Source organism: Zea mays, chromosome 3 (assembly GCF_902167145.1).
Source record: "Zea mays cultivar B73 chromosome 3, Zm-B73-REFERENCE-NAM-5.0, whole genome shotgun sequence".
Classification (NCBI taxonomy): domain Eukaryota; kingdom Viridiplantae; phylum Streptophyta; class Magnoliopsida; order Poales; family Poaceae; genus Zea; species Zea mays.
In genome coordinates, this window is record NC_050098.1 from 137959166 (window position 1) to 137964360 (window position 5195).

Genomic DNA, 5195 nt, shown 5'->3' on the forward strand with positions numbered 1-5195 from the left:
TCACTTTTTATTGTGATTGGTTTCTCTTCTTGAGTTCACGCTATAGCATCTTGGTTTAATATTACTAACATTTTCATAACCAAGTTTGGACTGTTTAGTTTTGTAATTTATAGGATCACCTATTCACCCCACCCCCCTCTAGGTGATCTCACCTGGACCTGAGCTACCTCCCTAAAAGGATATGCCCCTCCCCTGCACGTGAAGGTATAAGGAGAACCGATGGGACACGAAGCAGTTGGTGAGCTCCTCAGGATGCCGTCCTCACACTCGGCCATTGTCACTGTGCTCGTCATTGTCAACGACCTGCAGGAGGGTTTTGCCAGCTCAATATTCGCCACCACCACCATCTTTGTCAATGCGCTCTGCTTTGCCTACCACACCATCATTGTGCTCGCCTTCGTCGGCCTCCTTATCGCAGAGGACAATGGGTCCAGCATCGCAGGCCTGCCTGCCTTCCTCCTAGAGTACTATAAATGGGAGTCGTCACAATTAACCCTAGGCACCTATTACATCAGGCTACCAGTCTATGACATCTCACTATCATCTTGTGCTAGGGCATGATGACTTCTGTTGTTTGGCCTTATTGACTAGAGGTTTTAGTTGTTGCTTCTCTACAAGCATATTCAACAAGTTGAACTGGAAAGGGATGAAGCTATGCTTCCTCTGAATGTTTTCAGCCATCCAATTCTTGAACTTCTCTTATTCCTTGATGATTCTCTATGACGGTTTCAATTGCTGATATCACCTCGTAAGCGACTTGTTCAAGGATTATGTGGCAGAATTCCTATTCATCTTCTAAGAAATTTGATCCCTTCACTTCTCCAGTTCCTCTAGCTCTGCACTACACACCTCTTTTATATTCTTGATGACGGCCATGAGATTGAACTTGATCTCACTATTTGAGTACCACACGATTCTTTCTTGAATAATTGGCTGCACCATCCATAGACAATCAAGGTTATCAACACCACCACACTGCTCAAGTTTTATAGGCGCTTCCTTCGACCCATCCAGCTCATACAAGACACCTTTAAAAGGTAAATAGCTTATGAAATGATAAATATCATCATCCTTAGTCGTGGCACTATGCTCATTAGAAATAAATGGCTCTGACCTTGCAAAGCTAAAAGTCGCCTAGAGGAGGGGTGAGTAGGGAAAACCTAAAATTTATCACTTCAACCAATTCTCAAACCTCGGTTAGGCATTAGTGTTGGGGGCCTTTGTCTTTCGAAGGTCCTCAAAAAACACACTTAACAAATTCTCAAATCCATCCAGCATGCTTTTAAGTGTTACAGGAGCTTCGACATTAAGTACCTTCAGAACAGGATGAGGACAAGGACGAAGATGTTTAGCTTCGTCACAACATCATATGGAAACGAAGGTGAACAATGCCAGGAGAAGGTGTTTATGATTCTATACGCAAGACGATATGGGCAGAAGTCGATATAGCCCTCTCATCATTTTGTATATCATATGTGCAAATCTTGTGGGCATATTTGTAATTTCATACAAAGTTGTATGATCCCCTATAAATAGATGAAAAGTGTCCTGCATAAAGTACCTTTTGATGGGCTGGATAATTGCCACGTGTAATCTCTTTCCTAGAACACATTCGTTCTTATTCACTTTGTAGAACCGAAGGTACGATTGTAAATTTATTATATGAAAGGGGAGAAGTGTGATGTTGAAATTTCTAAGATGAGTCAACATGTTTAACTTCTTTATATTCCTTGTATATTCATTTACATACTCTATTAAAAAATTATTCTATTAAAGTCTCAACCTTCATCTTCAAAGGAGTTATTTCGAAGGAATAGTTGTTTAAAGGCGAAGGATGTTTACCTTTTTAACATTGTGTTGCCTTGTTTTCAACTGTGTACATCAATTGAGAATAAGTGACCAATAGTTAGAACGATAAATAAGGCGACCCGAACCACAAGTTGAGTAGGGTATTACGCTCCAACGGCCCAAACCACTCTAAACCCGTGTGTGTTCTTGTGTTCATCCATCTCATCAGGCTAACCCTAGGCTGCCCTGTTCTTAGGATAAGGCGGGTGCAGTCCACCACTTAGCTGAAGTTTTCTCTCCGATAATGCCTATTAAACAAATATGTTAGTATTGCAGATGTTGTTTTCAAATCTACGAACACGACACACTAACAAGCACCAGATTACAAATAACATTCTCATCCTAATCCTAAATATTGGTCCTAATGCTGACGTTGCCGATGCGATCACATAGTTTCTAGAACTTCATGTGTCCCAGCAGCTTCATCAAAATGTCACCAAGTTGATTCTTTATTGAGATCTAATCGATGACAATCTACCCACTATCCACACGACCTCTTATATAATGTAATTTAGTATTTATATGTTTGGAACGATCATGATGGATGGGGTTCTTACTTAGATTGATGGAAGAGCATCGACACTCTAGATTATGAACTAATGAGGTATTTTAGGAGTCGAGCCAACTAGAAGACCTAACAAGCACACAGAGCTTTGGTAATGTATTCGGCCTCACACAAAGAAAGAGCCACCACCTTTTGCTTACATTGCCGGTAGGCTGGACCATGGTGTGTTTTATGGGAGAAGAGGTTCCCGACATTTGATCGACTTTAGTGACAAGGATTAGGTCAGTGATAAGGATGACAGAAAGAGCACCAGCGACATTCTATACTACCACGATGATAGTTCCAACACATGGCAATCAAGCAAGCATGAGGTGGTGGCCCTTTTTCATGTGATGCTGAATACATTGCTGCAACTCTGGGTGCCGATGTCTGGCCGACTTGACTATAGAAGGACCTCATTGGTTTAGTCTAGAGCACCAATGCCTGAGGTGGACAACAAGTCTGTCATTGATCTGAGTAAGAACCTTGTCCAACATGATCATTCCAACATATGCACACCAAATTCTATTAGACCAACTCCAATAGACATCGTAAATGTCTCTATATCCGTAATTTACCCACCCACATGAACTGTTCAGGTTCCCGGCAGACTCCATATCAGACGACGCAAAATAGGTGAAGCTCGATTCGCTCCCTTTTCCTGTGCTTTCTCTCTCCTCTCCCAACCAATTTGTCGTCTTCCTCATGTAGCAGGTGCCACCAATGGGTGCGAATGATTCCAACCACAGTCTCCAGCAGCGGACGCCACCGACGAGCTCCAGAGGTGGGAACAGGCACAGCACCTCTGGTGCCCCTTGGTGAAGAGGAGGCATCGCTGTCATAGTAGATGATCTTCTTAATGCGCCTCTTCTTCTTCCCCTCCTTTCTCTTGTTGTTTGAGCCTAAGTCAGTGGGCCTATTACCTTTTGGTTCATCAACATAGAGGGTCTCCTTCTCATTGTCGTTGATCAATATCCCCTTTCCTTTAGGATCCATCTCTTCAGGCGGTTAGTCCCTAAATGAATAGTACGACTCTGATACCAATTGAGAGCACCTAGAGGGCGGTGAATAGGTGACCCTGTAAAAATAAAGTCTAAACAACACAAACTTGGTTTATAATAAATGTTAGTGAGACCAAAACCAAGATGTTGTGAATAGAGAGGAGAGAACTCTTCACTTGATTGTCCCTTTAGAATATGTATTGAACTTAGGAATAATAGCGCAAGTGAATATATGAGAACTCTATGGAAGAAAACAATCACAAAGAAAGATGCCCAAGTGACACGGTGATTTTATCTCGTGGTTCGGCCAATGCCTACTCTACGTTGTGGTGACCTCCTTCGATCAAGGATTGCACTCAATCCCTCTCAAGTGATCCAACGATCAACTTGAGTATCACAGTTTTCTTCCTTTTATCAAGTGTTTCCCTTTGTGAGGAATCTCCATAAGTTTGGAGCCTCTCACCTTGAAGATTGATCACAATTAAACCACAAGAGTAAGGGAGGGAATAGAAACACACACAAGAGCTAGAGTCGCAGCAATGACACACACACAAGTCAAGAAACGAGCACACAATACAACACACTGAAGTCGCAGCTCAGAGAAATGCTCAAATATCAAACACAATGAACCGAATGCGAGCTTGCGGAGTCTAGGCGTCCTAGGATGTTCAATGAAGGCTTGGTGTACTTCTCCATACGCCTAGGGGTCCCTTTTATAGTCCCAAGGCAGCTAGGAGCCGTTGGAGCTCCATTTGGAAGGCCATTGTCGCCTTCTATCCGTGGACGCACCGGTCCGGTGCACCACAGGACAGTGAACAGTGCGTGATTTACTTCTTTTTCTGACGAAGCCGACCGTTGCAGCCACCAGCCCCGTGGCACATCTGACAGTCCGGTGGCACACTGGACAGTCCCGTGGCACACCGGACAGTCCGGTGCGATCTGGTGATCGTTGGTGAAGTCCATGTGTCGCCCACTGATCGCGCAACCGACCATTGGAGTGGGCACGTCTACCACACTGGACAGTCCAGTGAATTATAGCTGCGGCTCTCCCAACTTTTTTCGAGAGCAGCCAGTTCGTCGAGCGCGGGACACTATCCGATGCACACTGGACAGTCCGATGCGCCATAGGCTGGTGCAGGTTTGGCTGGACTTGGCTAAACTTCTCCAATCCGATTTCTCTCGATTTGACAAGGTTCCTAGCACTAAGTAGAATATGTTAGTACCAAAAACAATTTATGGAGGCTAGAATCATACCTTGATTTTCCATTTGCATCTCTTTGACATTTAGCACAAAACAATATGTGTTGAGCATCTAATCACCAAAACATTTATAGAAATGTCCCAAGGGCACATTTCCCTTTCACATAGCTCTATTCGTACTTTCTTGAGTATTGTTGCTATGCAAGATCTTGAGCTTGAACAGTTAGATGTGAAGACTGCTTTCTTACATGGAGAGTTGGAGGAAGAAATTTATATGGATCAGCCTCAAGGTTTTATGGTTCATGGTAAGGAGAAGTTTGTTTGCAAATTGAAGAAGTCACTTTATGGTTTGAAGCAGTCTCCAAGGCAGTGTTACAAGGATTCATGCTTCACCTATCTATTTGTTGTTATATGTTGATGACATGTTGATTGCTGCCAAGAGCAAGAAGGAGATCGCTATCTTAAAGGCACATTTAAGTAACGAGTTTGAGATGAAGGACCTAGGAGCGCTAGAAAATTTTTTAGCATGGAGATTGGGAGAGACAGGAAATCTGGTTTGTTGTTCCTCAGTCAGCGCAATTATATTTAGAAAGTTTTGCGTC

At 43.2% G+C, this 5195-nt stretch overlaps 1 pseudogene; it reads right to left on the reverse strand.

Moving 5' to 3' along the window:
* Positions 1–540: 540 nt before the first annotated feature.
* Positions 541–3225, reverse strand: LOC103652207 (ubiquitin carboxyl-terminal hydrolase 2-like; annotated as a pseudogene).
* Positions 3226–5195: the final 1970 nt, after the last annotated feature.